This window comes from Mastomys coucha, unplaced genomic scaffold, assembly GCF_008632895.1.
Source record: "Mastomys coucha isolate ucsf_1 unplaced genomic scaffold, UCSF_Mcou_1 pScaffold3, whole genome shotgun sequence".
NCBI classification, from domain to species: domain Eukaryota; kingdom Metazoa; phylum Chordata; class Mammalia; order Rodentia; family Muridae; genus Mastomys; species Mastomys coucha.
Genome location: NW_022196909.1, coordinates 67,603,067 through 67,621,830, shown reverse-complemented (window position 1 = coordinate 67,621,830; position 18,764 = coordinate 67,603,067). Strand labels below are relative to the sequence as shown.

The 18,764-nt window shown below is 39.0% G+C and overlaps 1 protein-coding gene and 1 pseudogene across 18 annotated transcripts in view; one reads left to right on the top strand and one right to left on the bottom strand.

Annotated features, from left to right (window-relative positions):
- Kcnh8 (potassium voltage-gated channel subfamily H member 8) overlaps positions 1 to 18,764 on the bottom strand; it is a 413,545-nt gene that overhangs the window by 303,571 nt on the left and 91,210 nt on the right. The window lies entirely within an intron of this gene.
- On the top strand, positions 16,862 to 17,455 carry LOC116075544 (annotated as a pseudogene).

Sequence of the window (18,764 nt, the reverse complement as noted above, 5' to 3'; positions counted from 1 at the left end):
CATTGTACGTGTGGAGGATGTTGTCCCATTGTACGTGTGGAGGATGTTGTCCCATTGTATGTGTGGAGAATGTTGTCCCATTGTATGTGTGGAGCATGGGCTGTGAGATGTCGAGGAGCTTTCAGCCCTTGCTCTGGTCTGATTAGATAAAGATGGGTCTGAGAAGTCACATCGGACACTGGGAAAACTCACCAAACTTTCAAGCAGAAATCTAATTATCTGGAGTTCAAATTAAGTTATTTGTATCTCAAATATTTACCTTAATTCTCAAACCAATATGGCAACATTATTAAATACTAAAGAACTAGAAAAAACATATATGTAAATAGGTTAATATAACACATTATATATAGCATAGCATATATGTATGTTTACCATCATTCTACTTTTCTCTGTTGATAGAAATATTACACTAGATTCTAAGAGCTTTTCTAAAATTTTAGATAATTGTGATCACAGCATGTTTATAATGAAGAAACTGAATTTTGTTAACTTGCTATTATCTCACCAGCTTAGTAACTATTCACAAGGAGACATTTGATTAAGTCGGCTTGAATATACACAGTGAGGTTCTTCTAATTGAAGAGAATTATCCTTCAAACAGTTCTTCAAACATTCTTTAAACAGAAAAAAATACAAAATGTTGCTATCATCCAGGCTCAAAGGGGCTTTTCACTTTTTCTGAATCATTATTTCTGCTTTGGAATACAATTACCATATCCAGAAATGTGGTAGTCATCTTGGGACTGAGGTAACCTCCCTGCATATAACATGATCAATGAATGGAAAAGAAAGAAAAGCTTGGATTCTTGGTGACACAGTTAAACCAATACCAGAAAAAGCATCTAGACATTTTCTTAATTAAGAAATGTGAATGTTGTTACTCTAAACCAGTATTATCTGAGTTCTCTGCTATTTGACATTGAGAGCACTCCTAACTGAAAGCTAACATAGCATTGGGTATGTCCCAAATTATTGCAGCTTTCAAAACCATGGTGGCATTAATCAGTATTCAGAGGAGAATATTCTGGTAATTGAGAGAGGCAACCTAGATTTGTTCTGGGTGTTCATTAAAATTAAACTTGTAGTTTGGTACATCTGGTAAAATGAAAAAGACCATCATCGAGGTTGCAGTGTGAAATGTTGTAGACTCCCAAGTTAGAATGTTTGTTGTCCAAATTCTAGAGCTCTTTAGAGAGACTGTGGAGCTTTTGAGACTTGTGACCAAGCCAACAGAAGTGAGGCATCTTTTCCCTTTTTTCTCTGTGTGATATGCAAGTGTGTATACATGTGGAAGCATGTATAATTATGGTACATGTGGAGGCCAGAGGCTAATGGTAGATGTCTTCTTCAATTGCTACTTATTGAGACAGACTCCTTTAGTAGAACCCAAGGCTCACCAATACAGCCAATCAAGGTAGTCTTCTGGCTCTTCAGATAACCCTTTTTTTACCTTCTGAGGGCTGGACTAGACCACTATGCCCACCTGGCATTTAAATCAGTGGTAGTCTCTTCATCTTTGAAGGACAAGTGAATTATCCACTGAGCCATCTTCTCTACCATGAGAGGTCTTGACAGTTATATCCACCTTGCTTCTGGCCAGAGCTCACTGATACCAGCTTGAGTGGTGTGCTTCTTGACCATGACGTGATGCTGCTGCCATATCTTCACATGATGATAATCTGAAACTGCCAGTCAAATCCCCTTTCCCTTAAATGCTCCTTTGAGAAAAGTAACTAAAGCGATGAAAACTTCAACCAGATTCTCCATTTTGCAAGAGAAGGGTGACTATTTGTCCTTTGAGATGTAAGGATACGCTAAAAGGTAACACACGCCCAAGATGCTTTTCTGTGTTCTGTTTTCTCTCTGTTTTGTTGGATTCAGATGTTAAGGACAGGGAGGTGAGGTAATTGGTTCTCATGCCCTCAAAAAGGCTTTCCTGACATTGTTATGCATCTCAGACTAGAAAGCAAGATATAATTTTTATAGTGTGTGGTTATTAAATCACAAAAGAAAGTTACTGCTGTACACAAATGAATGCTTGTGAGAGGGCACAAGTGCTTACAAAAACAAAAACTATCATTTATTTCCTTGATCCAGAGAAAAGGAAGACAATGCAAAGTCACATGTCTGAAGCACTTACTTGAAAAATAGGAATCCTGCCCCCCTTCTCCCCTCGTTATATGTTAGACCATCTTTTGGGTATATGCCCAGGAATGGGGGCAATATCAGGAATGGGAGGAGATGATGATGATAAACAGAGGATCAGGAAATTGAACAGAGGTATGTAGCAATAGTGGATGGGGAACTGAGGGTAGCCACCAGCAAATCCCAGATGCCAGGAAAGCAAGAGTCTCCCAGGACTCAACTGGGATGACATTAGCTGAAATACCCAACAAAGGGGAGGGCAAACCTATAGAGACCATATTCAGAGGTTAGGCAAGGCCTCCAGGTAAGGGATGGGGCCCACCCTTCATCTCCAAATTTAACCTAAAATTGTTGCTGTCTAAGGGAAATATGGGAACAAAGTATGGAGCAGAGATTGAAAGAAAGGCCATCCAGAGACTGCCCCACCTGGGGATCCATCCCATATACAGACACCAAACCCAGACACTAATGCTGATGCCAAGAAGTGCTTGCTGACAGGAGCCTGATATAACTGTTTCCTGAGAGGTTCAGCCAGAGCCTGACAAATGCAGATGCAGATGCTTGCAGCCAACCATTGGACCATGGGGATGCCTATGGAGGACTTTGGGAAAGAACTGAAGGAGCTGAAAGGATTTGCAACCCCATAAGAAGAACAATGCCAACCAAACAGACCCCCCAGAGCTCTCAGGGACTAAACCACCAACCAGAGAGTACACATGGAAGAACCCATGGCTCCAGCTGCATATATACCAGAGGATGGCCTTATCTGGCGTCAATGGAAGGAAAAATCCTCTGAAGGCTCTATGCCCAGTGTAGGGGAATGCCAGGGTGGGGAGGCAATGGTGACTGGGTGGGTAGAGGAGCACCCTTATAGAAGCAGGGGAAGGAGGGATAAGATAGGGAGTTTGCTGAGGGGAAACTGGAAAAGGGGATAACATTTGAAATGCAGATAAATAAAATATAAAAGAAAGAAAAAGAAAGAAAGAAAGAGAGAGAGAGAGAGAGAAAGAGAGAGAGAGGAAGGAGGGAGGGAGATAGGGAGGGAGGGAAGAAGGAAGGAAGAAAGGAAGGAAGGAAGGAAGGAAGGAAGGAAGGAAGGAAGGAAGAAAAAAAGGTAGGAATCGGTATTGTTCTAACTTTGTTTAGAAAGGTAAGCATATATCTAGGGAAAGGGCTCCATGGTAGAAACATGGCCCAGCAATGATGAGGACTTGAGTTTGGATCCACATATGTAAGTAAATGCCAAGTTCAGAATGTGGAGATGATTCCTGGAGCAAACTTGCTAGTACTTCAACTGAAAGTTGCTGCTTCAGAAGACAGGTGTCAGAGCAAGTACAGAAGACTCTAAAGTCAACCTCAAGCCTTCACAGGCATGCACACATGTGTCATACACATACATGTACCCCCATGTACCCAACACATGAAATGTATATATTTATATGTATACATCAGAATATACAAATATATATTCTTGCATTTACATATTCATACATACAAAAAGAAAAATGATAAAAGATGGAAAGCATTAAATCTACTGATAAATATAATTCTATCTAGTGGTAAAATTCCTTTAATAGTCATGAGCTACCTTAAATTTGGTGATAAGTAGTTGGTTGCCAGAATGGGTTCACCAGAATAGGCATGCCCCCTGGATAAGTGTGAACTAAGCCTAGAATGGTCTAAGGCCATTTGAAAAAAACACAGGAGAGACATGCTTTTGGTGTGCAACCTACAACCCAGCTCTGAATCTTCTAGATCTTTATCTCTCAAGGTACCCTAAAATTTAATTGCTAAGGGCATGTGATGGTTTGTTTTTGTCAACCTGCACAAACTAGAGACACCTGGGAAAAGGAACTCGCAGCTGAGGCTATGCTACAGGCATTGTCATGGTTGAGGATTTATGGAGGAGGGCTCAGTCTACTGTGAGCAGGGCTATCCCTAGACAAGTGAGACTGAGTGATATAAGAAATCCGGCTGAGCAAGCCGTGGAGAGTAGGGCCATAAGTAGCACTCTTCTATGACCTCTGCATTAGTTCTTGCCCTCCGATTCCTGCCTTAAAACTTGCATTTGCTTACCACAATGACAGTCTGTGATAAGGAAGTGTAAACCAAATAAATAAGCCCTTTCCTCTCTTAGTTAATTTTGGACAAGGTATTCAACATGGGGAAGGGAAGTAAACTAGAATATTCTCCCGTCATAAACTGTACTAGATACATAAAAATTATATAGTTATGGGCACAGGTAATCACATCTTTCCTTAGCTAAATACAGGTCAGAATTGGAAATTTCTTTGAAATAACAGGTGAACATTCTCTCTTTCTCTCTCTCTTTTTCTTCTTCTCCCTCTCTTTCTCTCTCTCTCTATCACTCCCCACTCTCTCTCATTCGTACTCTGAGACACTGAAACTACAAGATCCTATTGTGAGTTTCCCATGATCTTTGCAATTAACCTACAAAAGCTGATATTTCTTGGTCTTTTTTTTTCCTCTAAAGTTAAGACTACATAAGATAGAGTTTGCATCAGCTGAATTTGCAAGGTCGTAATTATCTATTTATATTTTCTTATGTATGGTTACCTAAGCATTCACTGAATTCAGTGAATGAGTCACTGTCTAGTACATGTATCCACCATAGCTTTCTCTAGTAATCAGGTGAGGTTTTCTTATGTTAATGTGAAAGGACAGCTTTGAGAAGTCACCTGGGATGGTTAGTTTTAACCATCAATGTGACACCATATATAATCACTTGAAAAGAATTTTCAGTGATGGATGCCCTAATTAGTTTGGCCTATTATCATGTCTGCGGAGTACTACCTTGATTAAATTAATTAAGGTACAATAGTCCATCCACATGGCTGACCAATGACTGGCCCAACTTGAAACCTATTCCATGGGCAAACACCAATCCTTGACATTGGCTCTGCTGTGAGGAGACATTAACATGGGAATCTCACACTGCTAATTAGTAAGAGCTTGAAAAAACACCCTGCAACTTTCCAAAAAGTGAGTTGAATGTTCATAGAAGCTGAATAGAAAAAGATAATGACTGAGGACTCGCAGTTAGCTCTTCACCTACAGCAGCATGCTGTGTCCCAGGGAGAGTCCCAAGCTGTAAAGCAAGAGTTGGTCACACAGCTTCAGTATCAAGTGAGTAATGAGAGTCTTCTTTATTAAACACAAAGGGTTTACAGAATGCCACTCACTGTTTTGTATATTAAAATGTTGAAGAAAATTAAAGTCTGTGTAAATGTTTGGAAAAGTGCAGTGTTCTCTATAAGAACAGTTTGGTCTTTTTAAAAATTGCTGTTATCCACCCAACTCTGTAGTCATTCACTTAAAACTAAGCCAGGTTTCAAATTCCCTTCCTCTTTTACTTTGTTTTTGGTTTTTGGATTTTTTTGTTTGTTTGTTTGTTTGTTTGAGGCTCAGAGATGATCTGTAATGTTGCTACCAAAGAGGGATCACTATGTATGCTGATTTCTGTTCAAGTGCTTCACATTGCTAACAATCCTTTTAAAGCATTTAAAACTGTACAAAAGGTTCCGAGGGACAGGCCTTGGGGACAGGCCTGGTACAGACTGGAAGCTACAGCTCCCTCAAGACTTCTGCTCATCTGTTAAACCAACTCTGAATTCTCCCAACCATTGCAGTTCTGGTGACCTCACAGAAACCTCTTCTTTAACCTGTGTCACTCAGCTGTAATGGTTCACTCAGAATGTGGACCCTACTGTCCTGGAGGTGTTATGTCCTCATTTGACATGCTTACATTGGAACAATCCATTTAAATATAGTCTAAAACTTTATTGGAAAATGGCATATTGTAAGGGACAGAGTCCCAACAAGATTCTCTCCCATACTCTGGGTAGAACTTTTCCTGGCCAGAGGATGCTGGATTGTATAGGACAGATGAGGGGTCACTGAGCAGTAGCATGCATGCCGTAATTCATAATTCACCACTCTCTGCTGTTGACGATAGACAAAACATGACCAGTTGGTTCTCTCTTAGTTGCTTTGGGAAGTATACTATCACAGTAACAGTAAACAGAATTAAGATGCTGCAAGAGCTTTTGAAGGGAACCAAAACCAAGATTGCATGTATAGTAAAGCAAGTCCTATCCTGAACAACAACAACAAAAAGTGTGCCTGAAGGTCTGATGAGAACTGAATTAGAGGCTGAAACTGGCTCTGAGTCTTATTATGTCCACATACTGGACTGTGCCTCCTAAGGAAGGATGATTTTGTTTAATTTCCCAAAAGTTGAGCAGTTCTGAGAAGGCTTGCCTAAACTGAAGTACTCTTAGCAAGTCGCCATTCAAGGTGTTTCCTGGACTTCAATAATAATCCTATTTCAAGGGAATTTTTACCTATTTTCAAAATCAAAACAGATTAAGTAAATCTTGACTGTACTTGGCTACATAGAATAGTGTTATTTAACTGGCCATGAAACTTATATAGTATACAGCACAAATAAAAATACTAAAATATCAATAAATCAAATGACTGCCACAGGAATTACAATCAGGAAAATTAGAATAATAAAGTCATGCTCAACCACAATTTAAAGCCAATTAGCATTTGCATTAAAATATTTAGCATGTGTATGTATGTGTGTGTATGTGTGTTTATATGTGTGTATGTGTGTGTACTGTACATAAGAAATTAGGGATAGGTATGGACTTTTTTGTGCCTTAAATTACTAAGTTAGAACTCAAGAAGTTAGGCACCAACAACCCAATAACCTAGTTAAAAATGGGGTACAGAGAGAACTAAAGAGAATTCTCAACAGAGAAATCTTGAATGGCTGAGAAACACTTAAAGAAATGTTCAAAGTCTGTAGTTATCAGGGAAATGCAAATCAAAACAACTCTGAGATTTTATCTTCCACCCATCAGAATAGCAAAGATGAAGACTTAAAGAGATAGTACATGCTGGGGAAGATGTGCTGCACTCACATAACTAGTGTGAGTGCAAACCTGTACAACCATTTTGGAAATCAATATGGTGGTTTCTCAGAAAACTGGAAATAATTCTACCTCATACTCAGCTAAATCACATCTGGGTGTATACCCAAAAGATATTCCAACATCCCTCAAATACATTTACTCAGTTATGTTCATAACAGTTTTATTCATAATAGCCAGAAACTGGAAACAACCTAGATGGTCCTTAATTGACAAATGGATAACGAAAATGTGGTACATCTATACAATGGAATACTATTCAGCTATTAAAAACAAAGTCATCATAAATTTCGCAGGCAAATGAATGGGCTTGAAAATATCATTCTAAGTGTAGTAATAAGTCCTCAAAGGACATGCAAGGTATGTTTTCACTTATAAGTGGATATTTGCCATAAAATACAGGTACCATGTTATATTCATCAGACCCAGAGAATCTAAACAAGAAGGAAGGCCCAAATGAGAATGCTTAAATCTCACTTAGAAGAGGGAATAAACTAGTCAGAAGAGGCCGATGGAAGGAGGGAACTGGGAAGGACTGGGAGGAGAATGGGGGCTTCAGGATCATGTGTGGGCAAGAACAGGGGAGATGGCTAAATGGCCATGAAAATGAATGGAAATCTGCTACTGATGGGGTTGGGGAAGTTGTGGGGGATAATCTCCAGGATGAGACAGAGACCTAGGATAAAAGAGGCACTCAAGAATCAATGTGGGTAGCCTTAGCTGTGATGAGACAGAGACCTGGGATAAAAGAGGCACTCAAGAATCAATGTGGGTAGCCTTAGCTGTGATGAGACAGAGACCTGGGATAAAAGAGGCACTCAAGAATCAGTGTGGTAGCCTTAGCTGTGACTCACTACACTGGGATCTGGAACCTGAAGAGGCCACCTCTCGTAGCCAGGCAGAAATCACAGTGAGGTGATAGACATCAACCCACTCAAAAGACTTTCAACCCAAAATTTATCCTCTCTACAAGAAATGCAGGCACATGAAAGGAACAGAGACTGAGGGAATGGCCAACCAAAAGAGGGTCCAACTTGAGACCCATCCCATGGGTAAACACCAATCCCTAACCTTATTAATAATACTCTGTTATGCTTACAGACAGGAGCATGTTGTGCTCAGATTGAAGCTTGTGGACTATTATGGAAGAATAGGAGGAAGGATTGTGGGACCCAAAGGAGATAGGAACTCTACAGAAAGACCAACAGAGTCAAATAACCTGAACCCTTGGGGCTCTCCGAATCTGAACCACCCTAGTCTCATGTGGGTTCTGCAGAACTGGAATGGGGGCTATTTTCTGTAAATGGGATATGTTCTCCTAGTTGGGCTGCCTTTTCTGGCCTCAATGGGAGAGGAAATGCCTAGCCTACAGAAACTTTAAGTGCCAGGGTTGGGGAATACCCAGAGGGGCCCCCACCCACCCAGAGTAGAATGAGAAGGAAGATGTAAATAATTAAAAAATAAAATTGAAAAAAAATCTTACTAAATCAGCTGTATCTTCTATTTCTGTTTCTTCTCTGATATTTCACTTCACCACGATCTATGCAGAAGCTATGCTGGGAAAGCCCATTGCCCTACATCTGCACTTTACATGAGCAATTGTATCTCTCCTCTCAGGTCCTAGAAATCTAAACACTGGCGTGCTCAAAATGTTCAAGGTTTCTGATCAGCAACAGCAAGCTCAAATGGGTTCAGATAATGAACCACTTCAGAGTTTAGACTTGGAGCTCAGAGCCACCATGGCCGGGAGTCACAGCCTTAACCATGGCCTTGTGGAAATTTACTAGCATTCACATACAGCCCTGAGAGAACTTGTGTAGTTTAACAGTAAGAATGTGTGGGTGTGGAAGACACTGTGGCTGCTGGTTCCAGAGACTGAAGATTGCTGCCTGACCTTCGGAAAGCCCCTGCGGCTCTTCCCGCCTCCTTGAAGCCTCCTCTTGTTTATGATTATATTGCCATCCCTGAAGAAAACTTTTCACAGCTTGATCAGAAACCTGTCTTGCTCTCATTCTTCATGTCTCTTGTCCCGCCTCAGACTCTCTCCCCTGCCCTAGGTCCATGCTGAATGCCCTGTGGGTCGGGGCACACCATTTTTCTGCTAATGTCAACTTCTAAAATCTGGAAAATTGAAAACAAAAAGTTGAAACATTGCAAGTAAGGGATAAGCAACTGATAGCACTGTTGGTATTTAAAAAACAACTCTATCTTATTTGATAAAGATCAGAAGTTACAATGCTTTTCATTTCTTAGTCCTTTGTTTCACACAGGCCAGACTTGAACTGGCACTCTCTCAGCCCTCCTCTTCACAAAAGCACACACCACACCGTAAAGTACATATAACATAATGCTCAAACACTAGTGTTTCCTCTTCATCCATGTTCATTTTCAGAAAAGAGAGAAAAAAATAAGAAAAGAAAATAAAAATCACTGCAAAGATACATGAGCAGAAGTCACAGCTGTCTACACATGTATATGGTAGCGACACTCCAGAAAGCAATACATCTCACCAGCTTAGTGAACACAGCTCAAATGCAGGTGTGTCTGAGGCCTACACTTTCTATGAAATCCCTGCCAGCCCTGGGTCTGCTTCACGACTACAGGAAATTGATGAATGGGAAACTCTCTGTGGAGAGACTGGAACCACCTCTGTGCTATAAATATCCACACATCACTGCAGGTCTGGGCTACATCATCTAACTTCCTTGCCCTGGTCTCTCCTTTTGTCACTCACCACACATGTAATACCATCATTTACCCAGTGAGCTTTAAAAAAAGTGTCTATGACCATAATGGCCTATTGGAATGTTTTATAAAATTAGTGTATAATATCCATTTTCTAAATGAAAATAATCAAGTCAGTTTTCCTAGGTTTAATTGTGAAAAGTTTTGCTAAAATAATTCCTTTAAAAAAAGAGCTTACTTTAGCTTAGCATAGCTTTTAATGAACACATTGTAAATTATGGCTCTGTGACTGTGCTGTTCTTGAGACAATCTGGGAATCCTTAATAATTAACAGTTCACATCTATGTATTGAGAAAAATCCATTCATTGGCTTATTTTTCTCTCCAGTTAAAACCTACTAACAGAAAAGATGCCTGTCATGATGCTTTTATTCTTAACTACTCATGCATAAAACATGAATGTAGTAGCACAACCAGCATCCAGACAATCTAACATGATGAATTAAAAGTACTCAGACTTCCATGTTGGTTTTTAACTTGATAATGTTACAACGTATCTGGCATTCCTTCCTCAATTCTAGTTTCTCTGTTCTTCCCCAGAGAAGGTACATAGATGCTTTAGAGATGCACATAAATTGGAGTAGGCATGCATCCAACTTCCCATTGTTCTTATATTTGTATCATATTTAAATAAAACTAACATATAGAACTCTATTATGCAGTTATATAATTTACATGAGTTTCTTCATTCCTTATGGGTTATTCTGAAGCCTGATTATATTCCCAGTAAATTTTGTTTCTGAATTCTTATTGTTGACTATGTACCAAACTACTTAGCCATAGATATATGCCACAATTTGTCCAGTATTTTATAGAGAGATCTAACCATTTTCCCTTTCTTCCTTCCTTTCCTCTTTTCTTCCTCTTTTCATACTTTTCTCACTATTTAATTATATATTAAAAAATCTGTCCTAGTAATCTCTAGCTGTCAATTTGACTCTGCTTAAAGTCACCTGAGAAGGGAGACTCAATTGAGACATTGCTTAGAACAAACTGGTCAAGGCATATCTTTTGGGGATTGTCTTGATTGTTAATTAATGCAGAAGGAAGATGCATTGTACACCACCATTCCCTGGGATTGTTATCCTGGCCTATATAAGAAACGTGGCTAAGCATGAGACAGTAGGTTAGCAGAGAAGCAGCATTTTTCCCATGTTCACTTCTTGAGTTCCCATCCTGGCTTCCCTTCATGACAGACTGTAACCTGTAGGCTGAAATAATTCCTTTATTCCTCTAAACTGCTTTTGGTCACGGCATTTATTACAACAACAACAACAAAAAAAAAAAAACCAGAACATAAACAAAGCAGCAGGGCTCAGAAACAGGAGAAGAATTGTGTCAGGTTTGTGACAACCTTACAGCCTTCAACCCATTGTACTTTGTGAACTATTTATCTGAGAATTTAGTTATTGCAATTTTTCTACAAATAGTTAACAAATGACATCAATGTTCTTTAGGTTGAAAACTCTCCACTTATTTCACTTACGATTATGTAAGTGCCTACTACGTATTCTGACAGCAGCAGCTATGCCACCTTGAAGCTGTTCTTGACACCATTAAGGGGCAGAAGCACTAGACAGTGATACAGCCATTGAAAGAATAGGTCACTTTATGGAAGAAGAAGGAATGCAAAAGCATGAGATACAAGGATAGGAGACAAGTTCAACTTCGAACCAAAGCATCAGGAAATGACAGATTCTATAGAGATGGAAGAAGCTACTTAAGCTGAATCATTGATCTACAAGTCCAGTATCCCCAATACATCAAAATAAGACGGTCCTCATGCTTTCTAGATTTCACATCAGCTGGGATGGTACTGTAATGAAGAACTATTTTTGAACTTACAGAGACCAAAACAGATGTGGCACAGACAGGCCATGTAAGTGTGCATTTCACAAAGTGACTGGTAAAACAGTGTAAAGGATGCTAGCCAAAGATGACCACTTTTCTTATTGATCTGCTTAACTTGTTTCTAAGTTTCACAATAGTACTCTATAGACTACTAGACTTAAATTCTGTCTGAGCCTGATAAGCTGAAGTCCTAGAGAAATAGTAGTCCAGACCTCCTTGTTGCCCATGAATGGAAACTACCTTAGCACATTGTATCCTTGTTTTTCTGTAACTCAAATCCTATATTAAAAATCCCTTTGATGCAGTTGTTGAAATATTGTCAAGTCCAGATTTTAAATGAAGGATATCGCTAAGGAAAATAAAACCCAGAGTCAGATTATGTCCTTGGCAATCAATTTGGCAACCAAGTTGTATTAAAGTATCTTCAAACTATTGATTGAGGTAAATAAACATAAAAAGTGTGTTTTATTTGCTGACCATTCAGGTATCTTGCTACAGACAAATTGTTTCCTTTAAAAAAGAAAAGAAAGAACATTGTGCCATTGATATCTCACAAATATTTTCTTGTAAAAATAAATTCTAATTGCACTAGAGCAACAGATGTCTCAAAAGTACAGTTGGAAGAGTTTCAGAAGCCATGTGGTAGGATCACCTCTGTCTGGAGTTAGGTTATTACAGATCCTCTTTGGTGTCAGGTCTGGACTCCTTGAAATTAATTTGATATATTGATTTCATATTTCAGGCAATACTATATTTATCTAGCAAGGGCACCATGGTATTTCTAGGAGAAAAGGGATGTTGAGAGTGAGATTCTTTGATGGAAAGGAAGCTAAGAGAATCAGATCAGATTCACAGAATCTGGACATAAGCACAAATTCCTTCAAGGGTCCATGGCCCAGATCAGAAGCAGGAATGACTCAGCAATCTGCTGTTAAATACTTTCAATCTACAAAAGAATGCCTTGGGCCAGAAGGAAAGCCAAGCTACACCTGAATAAGAAAGGGTTAGCCCAATAAGAGCCAGATAACAGAGCCAGGTAACAAAGAACAATTTCATGGCTCCAGGGAAGCAGCCACCAGGTTTCCTATCCAGCAGCTAAATTTACTGTTAGTTTACAACATTCTTGTTCTGAAAATAAAGAGAAAAAGATATTAGATAAAATGGGAAGTGCAAAACAGCTGGTCATTATTATATGATATGACAACTAGCAGATTATTTTATTCCACCTTTTTTACTTTTTAAGAGGAGATGTACAGTTTATTGATACATTTGTAGTGAAGGGAGTTCTCAGATGATCAAAACAAGGTCCTTACTCTGAAAGTCGCACTGCCAGGGTAGGGAAGTAGTCAGCATAAGTGGAAAGGAAAATATAATGATATTGGAACATGAATTCTTTACACGTTTTTAAAAATTAGAATTTCTCACTTTTATTTAATCTGTATTTTCTTTATGACCAGGTGTACAAACCATGTCACTGACTGCAAAAAGACCACACTTCAGACATCTAAACTTTATTAGGTATTATGGCTGTTCAGGTTATTCACTTAAAATATTTTCATTTGCATACTAGTCATACTGATTAACATCTTTCATGTTTGTCTTAAAGCAAATTCCTACATGTTAGAGCTTTGGTTCAGAGTAATAACATTTCTAAAGTTCTTGGTACATGCTACAAAATTGCCTTCTCAAATACAAAAGCATTGTGGCAAAATATATGTCCCCTCAAGAGTTGGGTCATCTGCAATGCATGAAACACATGCAGAGAAGTCTCACACCATCCTTGACTTCTTCAAAGTTTGGAATTTCTCTAAGTACATGTAATCTCTTCACACTGTATGTGGGGGTAATATACATTTAAATATGCAGAGATAATTGTTTCTTCTAATTTAAAAGATTGGAAGTACTGGTCAAAGTTCTGTGGAGACTGTCAGCCCTAAATGGACATCTTTATCTCCTTCCTACCCACTACCAAGGCTCAGAGAGCATCATGGGAGAGGAGTCAGAAAGTATGTGAGAGCTGAAGAATGCAGAAAAGAGTTGCCACATGTTGCCACATCATGCCTGATTTGACATGAGACTGTATTTATTAACTCACAGCAGTTATGGTTAGCACAATACTGACCCAAGATCAAGCCAGTCAAAATTCCAACAAAGATGAAGGGGTCGGGGGTCTTTAGACCACACCCTTGACTGAACAGCTAGCACTGGCAGGTGATAGTTATTAGGGTAGAAGGAATACGTTTTTTAAGGGTGTGGCCACTGGTTGATCTTCCATGCTCTCATGGATGGTTTTATACCTGGCTAATATTGGTAACACTAATTGGATTTATTGGATTATCAATAGTAAAAATAATAACAAAGATAGGAAATATGGTGAAAGTATTGAATGAGTATAGGTTGGAGGGGAAATAAGGAGTAAATAGGATTTTACTTTATTGTGTATATGTATGAAATTCTCAGTAAGAAAAAATTTAAAAAATGAACTGGGATTAATACATGTAAGAAATAATCTTCAGAAAAGGAGGCCATTTTTTGGACACATACCTAATGGCATAACTTGTGTTTTCCTGGTCACTTTTTATGAGAACAGCTAAAGGCATGATGCTTTATGAGGGCACCGCACCATGGCATACTTCTGTTTGCTCTTCTCATGAAGTAAGCTTCTCAGAAACATGAAACGGCTCCCTGATCATTTGAACATTATTAAATATCTGTGTTAATCTTTGTAAGTGTAAGACTAAGACAACTACTAAATAAATACAAATCAGAAATTGTGAAAGTTACCACTCCAATTTTACAAAGCCCAGTCTACATGTTCAAATATTGATTTTCATGGTGTGAATCAGTGGGCTTGGTATCTGCTTTCTCAACTACATAGCTACTTTGCCTAGGGCTGCGACCTAAAAACTGGTAGAAACATCCGGGAAGAATTTATTTTGACTCAGGGCTTCAGTGGTTTCCATTCATAGGTGCTTGCTGGCCTTGTATGTTTGGGCAGAAAGTTGGAAGTGTATAGCTTTGGAGAATGGCTCATACTAGGGTGTTCAGGTTGCTGACAAAAAAGAAATAGACACAGAGAAAGCTCTAGCCATGAGCTTTTCCATTCAGCCTCTTTATTCCCAGAAATGATGACTCTGAGACTTAATTATATATGAATAAATGCTTAGGCCCTAAGCTTTGGCTTATGTTTCCTGACTAGCTAATAACTTATTTAACCCATGTGCTCTATTTTATGTCTTACACATGGATAGCTATCTCTCTGAAGGTTTATGTAACTTTCTCCTCCACAGTTTGGAGCAAATCTCTCATGACTGACTCTTTCCTAGAATTCCCTCTCTGTTTGCCAGAACTCCCACCTCCTCAGCTAGTTAGCTATCAGCTTTTTAAATTGAGGTATGATGTTTGTTTCCATACCATTCCCAAGAGATTCTCTGTATAGGATGGAAGTCAAGGTAGCACACAAGAATATGTCCCCAGCAATCTACTTTCTGTTATTTACTCTTACCTCCCATTATTGTTAAGTCCCTTTTTAGATCAGAGCACCCCTGCTCTGGCCATCCTCAGAAATGCCTTCACAGATTCACTGAAGTGAGCTTCTATCATAGAGTTGACTCTTGATCCAACTATGTTAGCAGTCAAAATAGCATGTCTTATCTTTGAAAAGTAAAGAATGATGGACAAGACTTAAAGCCAACTAATAAACATTTTTAAAATTACATTGTTCAACTCAACAGTAGTTGTAAGCTAGTTTACAAAGCTCTTACAGATGCATTTAAACATCGTGCTTACTTTACAGATATACACTTCATAGTCTTTGTTTTACTTCTAAGTCTTGATTGAGTCAAAGCTACTCCCCTAAATTGCATGGCACAGAGCAATGTCTAATAAAATCTTGTTCATACTGAGGTTCTTCCAGCTTCTCTAGATATTTCACTCAATGAACCACTAGCTATCTTATTCATAACTTTGTAGTGCACATTCTAGCTTTTATCTATTTTGGAAAATAACCTGATGAATACAAATAAATATAAATGACCAAATTGTATTGGTGATAAAACTCATGAATAAACTTCCATTTTATTTGACAACAGGGATACTTTTCATTTTAATGAGATTCCAAGCTAGCAAGTTTATGAGGAAAACATCAATTGTGTTTTCCAATAATGCCCCATAACTTTATTTTATGGTTTGTTAATCTACTCCTAAAATTTCACATATGTGCCCCTGGCATCCAAAGGTCTCTATATGTTTGTGTATTAATTTTAGAACTTACACATCATATAAAATATCCTAAAAACAATAATAGTATTTGATATAGGCACAGCATGAGCCAGTAAATCAAGTATAGTATTAAAATTCCAAAGGTGGGCATCAAAGAAGTCTTGTGTAAAAGACCAGAGATTATTTATTTGTCTGATTGTTTCAGACAAGGACTTGCTATATTACCACAGCTGGTCTTGAACCACTGTACTTACTCCATTCTCCTGCCTCAGTTTCTTGAGCAGCTTTAGACTCTAGGTGTGTACCATCATATGTTAGCTTTAGAACCTCGGTACAGGTTGTGTTACACATTGTCACAAGGTTGTGTTAGACATTGCTCTGTTCCATATACATACATATGCAAGTGTTCCATTGTCTTTCCTTTTTAACTACTGATAATGGTTTTTGAATCTCATTTCTGGTCAGGGCTCTCTCTACACAGGAAAGAAGATGTACATGATACTCCTGATTAACATGTAGTCCCAACAAGGAATTTTGAAAGTGCAAAAGCTTTCACAGGGGAAATTGTGACAAAGGTCACTCGTTTCCCAACTAAATGTGTGCATGTGTGTGTGTGTGTGTGTGTGTGTGTGTGTGTGTGTGTCAGAGAGAGAGAGAGAGAGAGACAGAGACAGAGACAGAGACAGAGACAGAGACAGAGACAGAGACAGAGACAGAGACAGACAGAGAAGAGACAGAGAGACAGAGAGAAGGAGAGGGAGGGAGAGGAGGAGGGGGAGAGATCAGAAGAGAGCATGCAGGAATCCTTTCTTTCTACCATGAAGGTTCAGAGGCTTGCACTTACATTAAGAAATGCTTGGTGGGGCCACCCGGATATGAGTTGTTCTCACAAGAGCTGTCCCTTTTTCTAAGCCAGCACTTCGTAAGGACGAAGCCATGTTCAGCTTGAGCGCCAAGATTGTGAAGCCCAGTGGTGAGAAATCGGACAAATTCGAGTCTGGCATTTCTCAGGTGCTGCTCGAGCTGGAGATGAACTCAGGTGAACTCAGATCTCAAGGCACAGCTACGGGAACTCAACATCACCGCAGCCAAGGAAATTGAAGTTGGTGGTGACCAGAAAGCTATCATAATTTTTGTACCAGTACCTCAGCTTAAATCTTTTCAGAAAATTCAAGTCCGACGAGTTCGTGCATTGGAGAAAAAGTTCAGTGGGAAGCATGTAGTCTTCATTGCTCAGAGGAGGATTCTGCCCAAGCCAACCCGGAAAAGCCGTAAGGAAAATAAGCAAAAGCTCCTCAGAAGCCGCACCCTGACAGCAGTGCACGACGCCATCCTTGAGGATTTGGTCTTCCCAAGTGAAATTGTGGGTAAGAGGATCCGGGTGAAACAGGATGGCAGCCGGCTCATAAAGTTCATTAAGACAAAGCAAAGCAGAACAAAGTGGAGCGCAAGGTCGGAACTCTTTCTGATGTGTACAAGAAGATCACAGGCAAGGATGTTAATTTTTAATTCCCAAAGTTTCAGTTGTAAAGAAAATGACTGAATGATGTATCATTCATAGTAGGGAGAGAGAGAGAGAGAGAGAGAGAGAGAGAGAGAGACTCAATGGCAAGCACCTTTGCCCACTGAGAGCTTACCATCAGCATTCTTAAAGCCAAACAAGGTTGGACTCAGATTGCAGGCCCTCATTTTGAGCCATGAGCAGCTCACTGAGCTGCAGCACTAGATTAGACATGAACAGCGCTTGCTTTTGAGATTGTGTGTTTCCCTAGATCTGTGGCATCGACTACATAGTTCAGGCATTCTGAGGGTTGATTCATGGCTCAATATTTTCATTATTCTTACAGAGCACAGCTGCTGCTGTGGCGACGTCACGTGGGATCTGCATGTGGCACTGTATGTATTATATATATCTATACATATATATGTATATATATATATGTATATATATATAATGCTGTGGAGAATAGAACTTTGAGTGTAAGAAATGAGAGCAGTGACAAATTGAGGACAAAGGAAGCTATAAAGAAAAAAATAAAAAATGGAGGGGTTTTTTCTTTTGTTTTCAATAATACAGGAAAAGCCAGCCCAAGGAGCCCAAGGATTGCATGGGCTCCCCAAAAGAACAAAGAAACTGCCCATTTTGCTTATTTGTAAGCTACAAAGTCTAAGGGACTGGAAGGAGTAGGTTCAACAGTTCGAGGAAATAGATCTTATGCAGAACCTAGGGGAGGTGGAAACATTTCTGAAAAATCAAGCCAAAGTCTCTACTGGAGTAGAGAAGTGAAGGATGAGAAGGCAGAGATCTCCATGTATCCCGATCTGGGGAGGCATTTCAGAAAGCTGCTCATGTTTCCTAGCATTGGTAAGCTCTGCTTTTACAGGGCTCTGCAAAGCTCCAATCAAATGGTGGCCTTGAGATTCGTGAACAGAACCCACCATATGACCAGAGCCTTGCTGGTCATTGTATACACACACACACACACACATATATATGTATATATATATATGTATATATATGTATATATATATATATGTATACATATACATATATGTATACATATACATATATATATGTATATATATGTATATATATATACATATACATATATGTATATATATACATATATATATGTATATATATACATATATATATATATATGTAGGCATAGAAATATAGGTATACTAAACATCTCATACCTTATAAAACATATATCATAGAAGGCTTCTCATAAACTATACAAACAGTAGATAATTTCTTCTCCTAAAGCCATCCTATTAATATTGCTGGCACTATTCAGTAAACTCTGTTTCCAGTATAAAGCCCTTCACCAGTTTT